This window comes from Xenopus laevis, chromosome 4S (assembly GCF_017654675.1).
Source record: "Xenopus laevis strain J_2021 chromosome 4S, Xenopus_laevis_v10.1, whole genome shotgun sequence".
Lineage (NCBI taxonomy): Eukaryota > Metazoa > Chordata > Amphibia > Anura > Pipidae > Xenopus > Xenopus laevis.
The window spans coordinates 103,934,483-103,951,289 of NC_054378.1; the positions used below are offsets into that span (position 1 = coordinate 103,934,483).

Below are 16,807 nucleotides of genomic sequence, written 5' to 3' on the forward strand. Positions count from 1 at the left end.
GACTTGCAGCTTAGGGTGGGTGTCCTTGATCTCTTTAAATACAGTAAAAGAGCTATCTATATGGCAGACATTAGTACTTAAAATAAGTAAGCCAGGTTGCGGGTTGTCAGGCCCAAAATTAATATGGATTCCAAAAGAAAAAGATTAAAGATGGCCATACATGGGCAGATTAAAGATGCCGATTCGGGCACTTTAGACCCATTGTCAGCTGCCAGTGTATGGGGACTTCTGATGGGCTTCTCCAACTAATATCTGGGAAAAATCTGGGCAGCTCTCGATCAGGCAGGTTTGATTTTCACGACCGAGTCGTCTAGTTGATGCGGTCTTTGTCTCGTATGCTGGTATTCCCGTCACTGTAATCTGATCATTTGACCATAGGGACAAACATATCACCCCTTTGGTGGACATATTGGGAAAAAGATTTGCTTGTTTGGTGATCTCACCAAACAAGTGGATCTTATAGTGCATGGCCACCTTAAGAAAGACTGAACATAAGACTAAACCTTGTTATATATGCTCCTAGTGGAGTGGTTCCATGGCAAGGGATTGGCCCCAAAGTTTAAACTTTATTTGTGGTCCTGGGTATTGTTGAATTTTGACTAAAATGCGGAATTGAAAATAAGGGTTTTCTAGATATTTAATATTGTAATGAGATAAAAGGGGCTTGACCAAATGTTGGACCTTAATTCATGGTCTTGGATCAAAGATGTCAAACAATCACTGTCCTAGTGGCTGAAGCTCATTTCTTCTAGAGAAACAGAACATTGACAGAGCAGATTGACATTCCAGTAGTCTAGAGATACACAATCATTTCTTCAAACCAGTCCTTACTCTACCGCCTTCACTTTCTAAGGTGAAGTCTTGCGGTGTTTGCAATAAATTTCTCTAGGGGATTCCTGGCGTCGCTTCATTATATACCTGTAAATAATAGATACTTCAGCCGAAATGGCTGCAGTAAGAATCTAAATAGTAATTGAAAACAAAGAATGTGATACAGGCATGGGAACCATAGCAGTATTTATAAAAATATCCTGCTCACCAACTATCCCTGCTGTTTGCCTGGTGTCACCTAAACCTCAGCCACACAATAACTATGTAGTTCCAGGAGAATCTGTTCTGCTAGAGAGTGGCATGACTTTTCCTATAATGCAAATGTACCCAAGTGTATAGGAGGGCCATGCCAACCCCAGACACGAGTACTCGACAGATACAGCACTCATGGCATTTCATTTCAGTGTGTCTTGGGTTTGAGTAGGGAAGGGAAGTATTTATTTAAAAAAAAAATCCCTTTATTAGTGATAAATAATTCATAGGAGCATGTCATGTCAGTAGCACTTTTTCCCCCCAAAAATAAACTTATCCATTTGATTCTGTTTTATACTGCACCTTTATATTTTTATTGAATCCAGTAATGTCAAGGGTACCAGACAGCATTAGATATCAAAGCAAATCAGTTGATGCAGGCTGGGAGTAGGGCTCACCGCAGCTCTGGACCCACAAATTTCACTGCAGTCAGTTGCTTGAAAATCCCCATTTAACACGTGCTCCTTGCACTTTTGTTTGGTTGCGCTTGGCACAGCTGCCATCCTCCTGGTCCGAAGCACTGTTTCGCATATTGACGCAAGCTACTATGGGAATCCTGGAGCCGCCTCCACCTCCGTAAAAGTCGGTAGCTCCAGGGTTCAGACAGCAACTTGCACCAGAGGCTGCAACAAACATACGCTAAAGGAGTCAGGCACACAAGTCATTCACACTGAATTCCAGAATCAATGTAAACTGAACTTTTAACACATGGTAATATCAGTTGCATCACTGCTTCATTATGAGAAAAAAACATGGTGACAAGTTCAAAACTGCACTCAGCCCACTGTGGTGCTGTGAGTAAATGACCCCCAGTGAGTCTCTCAACTGAATTGTGGCTGCAGCAGAAATGATATGCTTTGCCATTTAGAGGCACCTTGAGTTACATGAGAGAGAGAAACATGCGTCATACTTCAGTTCCAGACACCATACAACAATAATAATAATTATGAAGGTAGATGCACGTAAATGCAATTATCAAAATTAATCCTTGTGTACGGTGGATGTAAAGAGAAAATGTATTCCCTAGTTTCCTATTACCAGCACCTGCTAAATTGACTGAGCAGATGAAATAAAGTACAAGAGCAAGCCCTGACACGCCTCTCACCTTATCCCTTGTAGGCAAGTGCCTACTGCGGCCTAGGGCTTATCTACAGCTTGTTTAGTCTCCTTGTACTAGCCATACATAGACATGCCAATATTTCAGAACATAGAACTTAAGTTATTGGTGACATTAGACCCGGAAGCTGTGGTGGGGCCATCATTATCTTCTATTGGGGTACTGCCTGAATCACAACTTTAGTTAATGTGAGTTTTTCTGGCTTTGGCTGAAGGAAGGAGACCTAAGAACATTTGGCAAATAGAGAAAGAGGCTGTAGTTATGTCATTAGGAAACAGGTTAAGTATTGAATTCTTGACCTACTTGATTCATACTTGCTTGATCTAGAAAGTCTCATTCCTCTGTGCTCCAAAGGTAAAGGCTTTTCTTGCTAAGAATAATGTAATTATAGATTATATACAACATAAAATGGGTTTATATTCCTCATTGCTAGAACTTGTAATATAAAAGGAGATGTTTGATAAGAAGACAAGCTACCAGCTAGTATCTATAGAAGAGCATTAAAGTGCATAGAGATGCAGATGCAGTGAAGATGTTGGGAAGTGAAGATGTTGGGAGAAGTAGGTGTAGTTCACATGCCTATTCACAAGACTAAAAGACTTCTCAAGTGCACAAGGAATCTTTGTGCATTCTAAATGGTTGCTGAGATCCCTTTAAATTCCCTTTTAAACAGTGTGCACCATACTCAGGGGTGCTTCGCCAATGAGGCGAGTTGAGGCTGTCACCTCAGGCCGCAGCGCCCCACTAGGTACCAGGGGCAGCAAAAATGCTGCTCCTGGTACTTTAAGAGCGAATTTCCGGGGGGGGGGGGGGGCAGCAGCAACTGCTGCTGCCTCAGGCGGCGGAGGGGCCAGGATCGCCCCTGCCCATACTCTGAAGGGAAAGTTAGATGCTCTTCTTGTAGGTTAATTGGACATTTAACCAGCAACACAGCAAAAGGTTACACTGCCCGACAGCAATGCATCAGTGATTGAATAAAGAGTAGTGTTTAGACCCCAATTACTTTAACAGGACATGCTACTTGGATATGCCAGGCCTCCCCTGTTATTAGCCAAGTTGTGGGCACTGCAATGTTCTTAGCGGCTGGCAAATCAGATAGCTGTAATTGCTTATGAGTTATAGGCATGGGGTAATCTTGGATAAATTCCTAAACCCTCTAATCTGTGCTACAAAACCTGAAGAATATTTTACACTTCAATTTATCTGGCAGGAAGAAAAGACGGATTAGGCAGCATCTTTTGTCACTCGAGCGCAGTGTCTATATAGGTCAGGCCCTTTTTCGAGAAGCCTATCCTGCCTTTGATATGTCTATGGACGCTGTTTAAAATCCTGTAGCTGATTGTTGCTGGGGTTAAACACAATATAAAGCTATTCACATATAAAGAGCTGTATCATTGTCTCCAGATGTATATATTTTTGTATGCTATATACTAAGGTATAAATTTAATTGTGTGAGTATAGTAGAGTATAACTGTGAGTATTACTATGGGGTGCATATTGTAAGGGGGCATCGTAAAAAGCCAGTGACTGAGCCCAGCAGACCACAACTTGCCTGTAACCTGCCACAGGGATAGCTGTAATTAAAGACGTGTACTCCAGTATTCAGCCTTAGTTGTAAGGTGTAAAGCAAAAAAGCTGACATTCCAATTTAGAAAAGCTTCTAGGTATGTCCTCAGCTGATTGTAAGAGCCCAGAGCCACATTTATTGAGGGCAAGGGGCACATCACTTGGGGTGGAAAAGACTTACTCGCATATAAATGAGATTAAACCTTAGACCTTGAGTCCCTCCGAGTGCAGTGGATAGAAGTCCTCCTCCAATAAAGCAACAGATTGGAACAAAAAGTACCCAATGGAAAGTGTAGCCCTTTTAAATTTAAAGGGGATGTAAAGGCAAAAAAATTAAATTCTATTTTTACTTTCTTTAATGAAAAAGAAACCTATCTCCAGTATACTTTAATTAAAAAATGTGTACCGTTCTTAAGAAAACTGACTGTATGCAGTGAAATTCCCCCTTCGTTTTACTTGCTCTGACTGCTGTGGATAGGAAACTTCAGATGGTCCCTAACTGCTCTGCAGGGAATCAATCATACTTTCGAACAGCAGGGGGCAACCCCCCTACCTTACTTCCCAGCTGTGCAGAACTCAATCAGCTTTGTTTGTTTCCCTGTAGAGCAGTCGGAGACTGTTCAGAGATTCGTATTGAATTTTATTTTTGCCTTTACATTCCCTTTACTGTTTCCAACTCCAGCTGCAGGGACAAAGATCATTAACTGGAATTCTCATTGTAGGATTATTTTGCTGCAGCCACTGGTTCTGCTGAGTTGGAGAAAGTTTGTATTAAACAATACAAAAACTATAAAACCCACATTACATTACATGACAACACAGGATCCAGTGCAGTCTGCACATTCCAATTATTAATCAGTCTTGCTGTATTAGCTTCTATGGCAGAAATTATTTCACTTGTGCAGTTTTAATCATTTATGACGATCCCTAAGCAGCCCAGACCACACTGAGCATGTGCACAGTCATGGTCTTGCAAAGATGTTTAACAAAGTTACAAGATGGTGACCCCCTGTGGCCAAATTTGAAAGCATAAATCATTTGTTTGATTAGGCTTGTGGTGCAGTAAGTTCATGATTATGTTTAGTATACAAAATATAGCATTTCTAGCAGTATTCTATTTTAGACTTTAGTTCACCTTTAAATACCCCATGATAAGGTTAATTTCCATATTAGAGTCCATGATTCAGGTAAGCAAGCTGAACTTCTTCAGACCCTTCTGTATATATACAGTAAATTAGATGGCATTTGGGCATGGCCCCCACGTGAGTGGGTTAAAATGACATTAATTAGGGCTGTCCGTACATCCTTGTTCCAGCAATGCAACTGTTTCAGTTGAAAGTACTGTGGATCTTTCTGCCAGTGCCTGAATAATAGCACTTAGGTTCGGCAGGAGCTGAGCTTGAAGATAATTGATGTGTGCTACTGGGAAAATTTGTCTAAATTGATAAATTGCAATTGTCCCACTTGTCAAAGACTGTTTCATTTTTTTAATTAGACAATCTAATTGTATGAAAAATGGTAATTTGCATAATACTGCTGTATATTGCCTGCATCAGGTGACTCCGTATGCGGTACAATATAATAGCATGAGAGACTAATGCTGGCGATCTAGTGTATTGCCTGTTTGTAGGCTTCCATAGCCAAGGTACTTATATTGTACTAGTACAATAGTTCTGCTCACAGTTATGTATAGATAAATCCCATAGCGGCCCCTGTTGGTGGGTATCTCCAAATGTAAGATTACACAATTGTAAAAAGTGTAAAGAAAAAATGAAGAATCATGAATATGCAGATCAAACAAAATAAACAACAAATCATAAATACAAACAAAAACGCCTCTTTATACTAAATGAGAGGTATTGAGGCCATAAGGGTGAGGATCCAAAATGCCTTGCGTAAATTCAGTGAACGTAGCATATACCCCCTCTTAAAGAGATATGTACCTGTTTGATCGCTTTGACTTTAGTATCCATCCACATGGGCATGTACAGTATAGGCAACTTGAGGGCTTATGTCATGTGACTTTCCTGCAGACCCATCAGATTGCAGTTGGTTTGCCTGGACTACAAATGCCATTATATGACACTTTTTCTTTGAGAGAGGATGAGGCATCCCTTAACCGGGAAGTAAAAAAGACCACCCCTCCTTATTACTTTTGCTCAGTAGGGATGGGCGAATTTTTTCGCCAAAAAAATGACTTGTATGGTGTTGTGCGTCAAAATAAAAAGATGTGCTGCACGACAAAACATTTTTGACGCCCATAGACTTTAATGGGGGTCTGCGACATTTAGTCAGCGGCAAATTTTTGCCGAAACGAAACGGGTCAAATTCGCCCATCCCTACTCAGTAATGCTTATTCTTGCCAGTGCAGTATCAGTGTTGTTTGGCCATGACTGTGGATGGCCTAGTTGGACACAACAAAACAGTTGAGACCAGGAGACATCAAAAAGAGGCTGGCACAAGCCGAACCACACCAAGTAGAAAAGCAGGAGGCGGATTGTAAAAATTAAAAAATCATATTTTATTTTCCATAATTAAAAGCAAAGGCCTGACACGTTTCTTGTCTACCAGGGACACTTAGGGGCACATTTACTTAGCTCGAGTGAAGGAATAGAATAAAAAATACTTTGAATTTCGAAGTATTTTTTTGGCTACTTCGACCATCGAATTGGCTACTTCGACTTTCGACTACGACTTCGAATCGAACGATTCGAACTAAAAATCGTTCGACTATTCGACCTTTCGATAGTCGAAGTACTGTCTCTTTAAAAATAACTTTGACCACCTACTTCGCCATCTAAAACCTACCGAGCATCAATGTTAGCCTATGGGGAAGCTTTTTTTGATCAAAGGAAAAGCGTTCGATCTATGGATTAAAATCCTTCGAATCGTTCGATTCGAAGGATTAAATCGTTCGATCAAAGGATTTTTCCTTTGATCGTATGAACGAAGGAAATGCGGTAAATCCTTCGACTACGATATTCGAAGTTGAAGGATTTTACTTCGACGGTTGAATATCGAGGGTTAATTAACCTAAGTAAATGTACCCCTAAGACAAAGACTCATGACTATGACTCATGGGCCACACTGGGGGCAGCAGAGGTCGTTAAAACCCTGAGCTTAACTTGGGGATGCAACTTTGTCCCGTCACAGCTCAAAGCAGTGAAATGACAGTGCTCCCTATGCAGGAGATTTCTGACTGCTTTTAAACATGCATTAAATTGCAAGAGTGCTCAAGGGAGCACTTTCTGATTATTTAATTCTTCATGAGACTGTCCCCTGTCTTTAAAAGTAATGAAGAAAGAAGTTAGCAGAGAGTTTTGGCTGATGTTTAATGTTCGGTAATGCAGTCTGCTGACATGTTTATTTTATTTTATATATAATGCATGAGCATTGTTAATACTTTTATGGTGTCTTGTAAATAATATAGGGGATAATGTAGCCTCTGCATAAATTATAAGAATATTAGAACTCCCCAGTTAAGCCTCTTCAGACTTAAAGAATTATTAATGAATTCTTGGACTGTGGCCTCATACAATTTGAAAAACCATAGAATGGCAAGGGGACTTCTAATAGAGCCTTGAAGGAAATCTATACCCCCGAACAATGTAGGTCTCTCTAAAAAGATATTGCATAAAACTCATGTGTAAAACTCTGCTTCGTGTTAAACCATTTTCATAATAATATACTTTTTTAGTAGTTAGTTCCATTGGGTAATATTTAATAGAAAATTGCCATTTTAAAAAACAAGGGCCGCCCCGTGGGATCGTAGGATTCACAGTGCAAACAAACATACCAATCAGACCATACAAGTTAGGTCACATGAGCCAATTAAAAGACAAAGTTCTGTCTGTTGCTTCCACACTTCTTCCTGTTACAGTTAGGGGCAGATTTATCAAGGGTCGAATTGCGAAGTGATAAATACTTCAAAATTCCACCATCGAATGGCTTTACTTCGACTTCGAAAATCTTCTCACCGAATTTGACCGTTTTGCGGTCGAGGTAAAATAGTTCGATCGAACGATGAAATCCTTCGACTCAAAGTATTTTATCCATCGAACGATTTTTCTTCGACTTCAAAAAACTTAGAAAAATGCTCTAGAAGGTCCCCATAGGCAAACATAGCACTTTGGCAGGTTTAATTTGGCGAAGTATTGAAATCGAAGTTTTTTTAAAGAGACAGTACTTCGATTTTTGAATGGTCGAATATTCAAACTATTTTACTTTCGAGTCGAAGTCGTAGTATCCTATTCGATGGTCGAAGTATTAAAAAAATAACTTTGAATTTAGATTTTTTTTTTTACTTCGAAAATTCCCTCGAATTCACTTCGACCCTTGATAAATCTGCCCCTTAGAGTTGTAGTATTTCTGGTCAGGGCAATATTTACTTAAATATATAAACCAGTTTGGTAAGATTCTTTAATAAATCACTTAATATGATATAAACTATCGGTTACTTAAATATTCATTTTGGGGGTAAAGTTTTCCTTGAATGGATAGGAAAAGTTCTTGGCCTGTAGCCTTTTATCTTTATATAGGTAACAGCAGCAAGCTGTATCACTTGAATGTACATTAACACACACACACAATAATTTGGAGTTTGGGTGGTCTTTAATGCCAGTCCAATTTAAGGTAGCTGAGTGTCAGGGACTTGCTCCAGTTTTAAAAGCACCAGTACATTACAGTACAAAAAATGTCCTGATGCTCATAATTATGTAAAAATACAAGTTTTTAGTCAGTCCATAGTAAAAAATACAAACATACTGATCCCATATGATCCAACTTAGGCGTTTCACACCCTCCGGTGCTTAATCATAGGAATTTTTAGGAATAGGAACTTTGTTTATTACTCATTAAACTGTACTGTGTCATGGATCAATTCATGTTAGAAAGTGGGGGGCTGGCAATACACAGGGAGCACCTACACAGGAACATGTTAGCAATGTTTGGGTTCATAGAGGCCTGCTCAGGGCAGGCATTAGCCATACCTCCCAACTGTCCCTTTTTTAGAGGGACAGTCCCTCTTTTGAAAGCTCAACCCGCAGTCCCTCATTTATACTGGAAAGTCCTGTTTTTTCTCTGCACTGAACAGCCAGAAAAAGAAACAAAGTTTCTAACTTAATTGGCTTTTGGCAGAGAGCCCAGAACAGCTACAGCAGAAGATAAGATACTTTGGTAACAATTTCTAGATAAGCAAATAAGTAATTGTAACAAAATAATATAAAAAGTCCCTGGGGAAAAGTTAGACTCACAACTTAAAGGGCAATTCACCTTCATTAGCAAAACTGTAATACCGCATATACTCAAGTATAAGCCGTTCCGAGTATAAGCCGAGGTACCTAATTTTACCTCCAAAAATTGGGAAAGCTTATTGACTCGAGTAAAGCCGTGGGTGAGAAATGCAGCAGCTTCTGGTAAGTTTCAATCAAAAAATTAAGGGTTTCTGCTCCCATTGGAGGTGCCAGCGTCTCGTTTTTGGATGCCGGCGACCATTCTTGGACGCCGGCGAATATTCTTGGAGACTATTCTTGGATGTCGTCGACTATCCTTAGACGCCGGCTACCGTTTTTGCGCTTGACCCGAGTATAAGCCGAGGTAGAGTTTTTCAGCATATTTTGGGGGCTGAAAAACTCGGCTTATACTCGAGTATATACGGTAACTGAAAAAAACCCCACAGAAATATGTTCAAATTTTCATAACATGCATTTTGTAAAATGAACATAGTAATTAGGGGGTGTGGCCACAAAAATGGATGGTGTGGTCAAAAAATTCAATTGCGCTACCCACCAACTTTTTTATCCCTCTTTTTATTTCCAAAATGTTGGGAGGTATGTACCGTATATACTCGCGTATAAGCCGAGTTTTTCAGCACCCAAAATGTGCTGAAAAACTCGACCTCGGCTTATACGCGGGTCATACGCCAATCCCTCACCGGATCCCTGTCATATAGACAGCCCTGCTGAGAATAAGGATTGCACTTCCCCAAGCAAACAGCGTATAAGAAATTCAAATCCCGTAATATCGGATCCCTCACCTCCCTCTCCCATAGCGCATCAGGACTCTGTGACTGACGATCGCAGCCCGGAGCAGGTCCAGGAGCTCCGGGCGGCGCGTCCTTCCCTGCCGGCGTCGCTCCCAAAATGGCGGCGCCCATGGCCGCCACGTGGGTAGCGGCGCCGGCGCCTCTACCCACGTGGCGGCCATGGGCGCCGCCATTTTGGAAGGACGCCGGCAGGGAAGGACGCGCCGCCCGGAGCTCCTGGACCTGCTCCGAGCGGCGATCGTCAGTCACAGAGTCCTGATGCGCTATGGGAGAGGGAGGTGAGGGATCCGATATTACGGGATTTGAATTTCTTATACGCTGTTTGCTTGGGGAAGTGCAATCCTTATTCTCAGCAGGGCTGTCTATATGACTAGAGGAGCGTTCCTGTACAAAGTACAGATTGATTTTCAATCAGCCCCTAGGCTTATACACGAGTCAATACATTTTTCCAGTTTTCTTAGGTAAATTAGGTACCTCGGCTTATACACGGGTCGGCTTATACACGAGTATATACGGTATTATTAGCTAGAGGTATGTATTATTAGCTACAGAGTTTGTTTTTTTTGCACCTGCCAGTGCCCTACAATGTTTAATGTTGTCTGCCAGGCATGTGGACAGGGTAACTTTAGTCCTGGGTCAGGGCATGAGTTGGTCTTTTAAAAAAAGAATGTTGGGAGGTACAACTGCTCCCAGCTGTATCTCACCTGAGTTAAAAGGAGCCTGCAATAGGCAGAGCCAAAAGAATCCCATGTGTCTGCAGCAACTGGCTTTCCTACAACAGAACTTGCTGGTGATTTATGAGCTGGCCGCTGAGATAATCTTGGCACAAAGACAGTATATCAGACTGCCTTGATTCATGGGATATAATTTGGAGAGATTAGGATCAAATACTGGAGAAAGACTTGTAGAACAAAGTATAATCTTGATTATAGTATAAAACACAGCAGTCTAGTAGTTTGATAGTGTCCCAAGGAAGAACACTTTCATATTTTTAATTTTACCATCATTCTTAATCCTCAGAATCTTACATCTTTCACAGAAAAGGTCAGATGTTAAATGTGAAGTCAAAATTGTTAAATTACATTTTAAACCATTTCCCATAGAAAATCAACATATGCATTGCTGAGCTGCACAGTGCAGTAGAGTTACACGATCCACAGTTATGTAAGGCCTCTTAGCCTTAAAGGAATTTTTCAGTATAAAAATTAAAACATTACACTTTGCAAATCTTTTGGTTTCCATTGATCAGTGACTTGAGGGGGGCACATGGGTCATAACCGATTGATTTTAAATCTGAGCTGCATGCTAAGGACCCCTTAATTTAAGGCATGGTGCTCAACATAAAGGAAAGACCCATTTGTGCTCCACATTAAGGAACGACTCCTTATCTGCAAAACCCTGAGTCCCAAGTGTTGCAGATAATCAATTCCATACTGGTAACTAGACGTTTTCTATAATAGAAATGTGCTGCGTAATTGCTCAGCTGCCAGTCTGCAGCTCGGCAAGCGTGAAACATATGTTGTGCCAATGTGTAATTATAGGAATAATCTGTAATGGTGAGGCTTCTGCTGAAGGCTTGAGAGCGACAGAGACTCCTCTAACACTGCAGGTATTTCATTCCAACAATAGACGTGTCTCTAACCTGCAAAATCACAAACAAAAAGTCGTCTCAGCTCTCTGTAACTGGATTTGGATTTGCTGACAGATGGGACGGGTTCTAAGCGTTTAAAATATTCTTGCATTTCCCACAATTCTTTCAGAGCAGATGATGAGAAAGAAGGCCAATGAGCTGTTAGCTATAAAATCCTGTGGGCGACAGCTGGGCTGACTGTGAAGGGCAAATGACTTTGGATTCCCTGCAGCACTCGTCGCAGTAACACTCAAATAAAATGCGGCCTATGGTGGCTACAACTACCTCAGGGGCTCCCAAATCAGGCAGTTTTGGAGTCAGGAGCAAACACTTGTAAGACGTTGCTGCTGCAAGTTGTATATCCTGGCACAGCAGCTGCTGATGGTTTAATTATGTGCCATGTGAGATGATCTGGCACAAAGCAGTGGGCTGTTTCTCTCTGTAAAAATAGCATAATGCCCCCTTGTGATTGGAGCTGCCAGCGTGCCAGGCACGGAGTCAGTAAAATGAGCACTAGTGATGGGCGAACTTATTCGCCAGGCGTGGATTTGCGGTAAATTTTCAGATTTCACAGCAAACGTTTTAGCAAAATTCGCCATTTGAAAAATTGCAATTACAAAAAAACTGACGCTTGTCAAAATTGTCGCACATCAAAATTATTCGAAAGCCCATTGACTTTAAAGCATTTGGACAAAAGAGTCGTGCATGTAAAAATTGTGGTGTGTCAAAATTATTTGATATTGAATTCAATGAGTTTCGCGAATTTTTGCAGTTTCACGAATTTGGAGTTTTGCAAATTATTTTTGCGAAACGTGACAGATTCACCCATCACTGCAGAGCACTGCAGAGCCCCTTGTGTATGCATCACTGCTGGATAATGTTATTAACCCATCAGGGCTCTATACTCGTGATCAGTACAGTTATAGATGCTCTCAGGTTATAAAGAGTGGCAATTAGTCTCACTGGTAAAGTAACTACAAAAACAGGAGCTAAAGGAAAACTATACCCCCCAGAACAATGTACCGTATATACTCGAGTATAAGCTGAGTTTTTCAGCACCCAAAATGTGCTGAAAAAGTCTACCTCGGCTTATACTCAAGTCAGTGCTGGGTGCTCCGGTGCTTGAGAGCATGCTAGCGAGCGCACAGGGGTTTCATGTCTAAGGGACCCAGTGCTTGGACCATGTGTAAACAGGAGGGGGTGCTCGCGAAGCGACAGGTGAAAGATGGATGGTTTCCTATGGTGAGTGGCTTGCTCTTGAGGGCAGGGATTGCTGCGTGTGTGCGATGTGGAGCTGGATGCTCTGGGCAGCTGCATAGCTGGCTCCTCCATAGTGCGGAAGAATGAGGGAGATTTGAAACACGTGCTGCAGTATTCTCCCTCTTCCTCCTCCGCACTACATGTTGTAAGCGCATGGAACAGGCAGCCCTGGGGAGAGTGAGCCCAGTAAGGAATGCTCTCACCTGCACAGGGACTAGGTTTGCCCGATGCTGCTTGCGCTTCGGTGCTAGGTGACATTTTGTGACTTGGCGTCACCAATAGTGAAACAGAGGCCCTAAAGCAAAAGCCTTGTCCATAGCTCTCACCTAGTCTTATACTCAAGTCAATCAGTTTTCCCAGTTTTCGTAGGTAAAATTAGGTACATCGGCTTATACTTGCGTTGGCTTATACGGGAGTATATACGGTAGGTCTCTATAAAAAGATATTGCATAAAACAGATCCTATGTAAAAACCCTGCTTCATGTAAATAAACCATTTTCATAATAATATACTTTTCTAGCAGTAAGTGCTATCGGGTAATTCTAAGTAGAAAATTGCCATTTTAAAAAATAAGGGCAGCCCCCTGGGATTGTACGATTCACGGTGCACACAAACAAACCATACATGTTAGAGCCAATTAATGACAGAGTTGTGTCTTTTGCTTCCACACTTCTTCCTGTTACAGTTAGAGCTGCAGTATTTCTGGTCATGTGATCTCTGAGGCAGCACAGAGACCATCACAGAATAGTGGTGAAAGATGTAAAAAGGCAATATTTGTTGATATATATATATAAATAGCAGTTTGGTAAAATTCTTTAATATGCCACTTAATATGATATAAAATATCTGTTCATTTTGAGGGTATAGTTTTCCTTTAATAAAGTTTCCAGATACCACAGCATCTTTATTTGCCTTTCAGCTGTATAATTCACATAGCCAGAAATAAGGGGCATAGCTTTCATTCTGTGGTGCCTCCTGTACCATTTAGGCATTCAGAGTTTCTAATAAGAAGTACATTGTTACCATCACGCTCAATCATCGCCGATAATGTAATTATATAGGAACGAATGATGAAGACTGACTGGAATTCAACAAAAACTACAGAGCCTTCATGCTTTGGCCTGGCTGGAATGTGACTTTTCCATTATTCTACAGAATGACACAGCATTCCTGCGATGATGGATAATTTGCACATAATATTAATTGTTCAAACTGATGACGTGCAGGATAAGTTTTATATGAAATAATGGTTTCAAACCACCCAAATTAAGATCCAGGTTGACATTTCTGTATCAGTCAATTATTTATACAGGTATGGGATCTGTTATCCAGAAATTACGGGAAGGCCATCTCCCATAGAATGCATTTTAATTCATATTTTTGAAAATGATTTCCTTTTCCTCTGTAATAATAAAAAAGGACCTTGATCACTAGGTCATATATATATATAAGTCATCACTTTTGGAGGCAAAACAATCCTATTGGGTTCTTATTAATGTTTCCATGATTTCCAAACTATGAAAAGATCCCTTATGCGGGAAATTTGCATGTAGAGTTGCCACCTTTCCCACAAGCGGAATCTGGGTATGGGGCGGTATCCATGATGTCAGAGGCGGGGCCAGTGACATGAATGGGCAGACCTGTGACGTGGCAGCCCGTGATTGGCCACAGCGCCGAGAAGCAGGTAACAGGCTTGCCTGGTTGTAAGACTCCTGAAAACAGGGCAGGTTTTTCGAACCAGACAGCAGGTGTTTTTTGCACTGCATTTTAAAGACATTTTTTTTCTGAATTTGTCTTACTACACCTTTACTCCAAAAATGGGCTCTCTCCACTTTTATGAATTCCCATTGTCTCTCTGGGGCCGTCTTCCCTGAGTAGAAGACAAAAGAAGATGGTGTGGCCATAGCTCCAGTGCCCCATCCCAATAGATAGTTACTGTTGCTGACTTGCAGTGTTTGTAAGGAGTTTGCATGTTCATGAGCACTTAATTGTTTGCTAATTACCTGCAGTGGCTATGACTATGGTAGGTGTATTAGACTGTGAGTTTTACTAGGGCAGGGACTGGTCCAAATGATGAACATGATGGAACTCTGCTGAATATGTTGCAATATAAATAAATGATAATAATAATCTAGGTCACTAACCCTTTATTGTCACCACTTCTTGCTGCCTTTCATTGCACAAAGTTACCAGGGATTTCAGTTCTACAGTGAGGCCTCAGGTAAAATGGTAATTTAGGCATAATTTTTAGGGATGCCTGGAATCCAGGATTCGGTTTGGGATTCAGCCAGGATGCGGCCAACTCCTTCTGCCGTTCGAACCGAATCCTAATTTGCATATGCAAACTAGGGGCGAGGAGGGAAATCGCGTGAATTTTTCTCACTAAACAAGAAAGTAAAATAATTTTCCCTTCCCACCCCTAATTTGCATATGCAAATTCAGATTCAGTTCAGTATTTGTCCGAATCTTTCGCGAAGGATTCGGGGGTTTGGCCGAATCCAAAATAGTGGATTTGGCGCATCCATAATAATTTTATTTTGTCCATAAAGAACTACGAGTCCTTGTGTATGTGTGTTCTGGGTCCATAAAATGAATATGTCTTGACAGAGAAGTCTCAACTATGAATATTTTTATTGACAGAGTTTGTTTTCATATGAGCAGTTTTTGAAAGTGCATTAGCTGCCATGCCCATATTTGTAACTTCAGTTACTTTAGTTTTATGAATCGGGTATGCAGTCATAAATGAATTGCAAAGCTATTGTATGCATTCCTAAACTTAATATTAGCAGCACTGGCTGATGGGTCACTTGTTGGGCAAGAGAATTGTCCTACTGAAGCCATCTTGCTGTGCTATACTGTGATCCCCAATAATTCCTACATATGCTGCTGAGAGGTCAAACTACATGCATGGAACAGGGCAGTTGTACTTATTCTACACCCCTATAAAGACAGCTCTAGAATTAGGCACCTAGAACAAGAATGCTGATCATTTTGGAGCTAGAAGCCCACCAGCACACCCTGGCCTCTCCAATGTACAAAGCTTGGTGCTTGCTCCATTAAGGATCGGCACCCTGACAGTTGTAGTTACAAAAAGACCAGCAGAGCAAATGCAAGCAGGGGACCACCCCATATGTGGTTATTTCCTCATATGCAACATATTTTTAAGAGAGTGCAGAGACGTGCAACTAAACTGGAAGGAAGACTTAAATTATGAGGGTAGACTGTCAAGGTTGGGGTTGTTTTCTCTGGAATAAAGGTGCTTCAGAGGGGACATGATTACACTTTACAAGTACATTAGAGGACATTATAGACAAATAGCAGGGGACCTTTTTACCCATAAAGTGGATCACCGTACCAGAGGCCCCCCTTCAGACTAGAAGAAAAGAACTTTCGTTTGAAGCAACGTAGGGGGTTGTAGGGACGTATAAAAAGTGTAGGGACGTAGGGAGGTTGTGGAATGCACTGCCGGGCGATGTTGTGATGGCTGATTCTGTTAATGCCTTTAAGAATGGCTTGGATGATTTTGGACAGAATGCTTGGGACCTGCGTTTTTTCAGGAAAAGGGTTCTTTTGGTAACTTGGATCTCTATACTTTCTCTAATCTCTAAACATGAATTAAATCCAATGGGATTGTTTTACCTTCAATAAGGATTAATTATATCTTAGTTGGGATCCAGTACAAGGTATTGTTTTATTATTACAGAGAAAAAATGTAAACGGACTAAAATGGAGTCTATGGGAGATAGTCTTCCCATATCCAGTGGGATAACAGGTTTCCAGGCAATGGATACCTGTGTTGCTATCGGAATATTGCATGCTCAAATCCCAAATGGTAACTGCGTAGAAGTAAAATGTGTGAAATGTTTTTGCTAAACTATGTTCATATATGCAACCTCTGGGGTAACTAAAGGTTTGTGAACCTCTTTTGTACCTCCTAGGGCTCCCAGCAATTTCAGGGTCTGCTCCCTGATTTGCTTCAGATAGGGGTCCCCAGGCTTCCTGCATTGTGCTAGAACCTGTATTGTATCACTGTGGCCTATCAGTGCACAAGGTTGGTCAAGAGAAGAACAGATGGCTTCCAATGTAGCAGCAAACTTCAGAGCTCCTA

General features: G+C 41.1%; 1 protein-coding gene across 9 annotated transcripts in view; it reads left to right on the top strand.

Moving 5' to 3' along the window:
• atp2b4.S (ATPase, Ca++ transporting, plasma membrane 4 S homeolog) overlaps positions 1-16,807 on the top strand; it is a 199,373-nt gene that overhangs the window by 117,682 nt on the left and 64,884 nt on the right. The window lies entirely within an intron of this gene.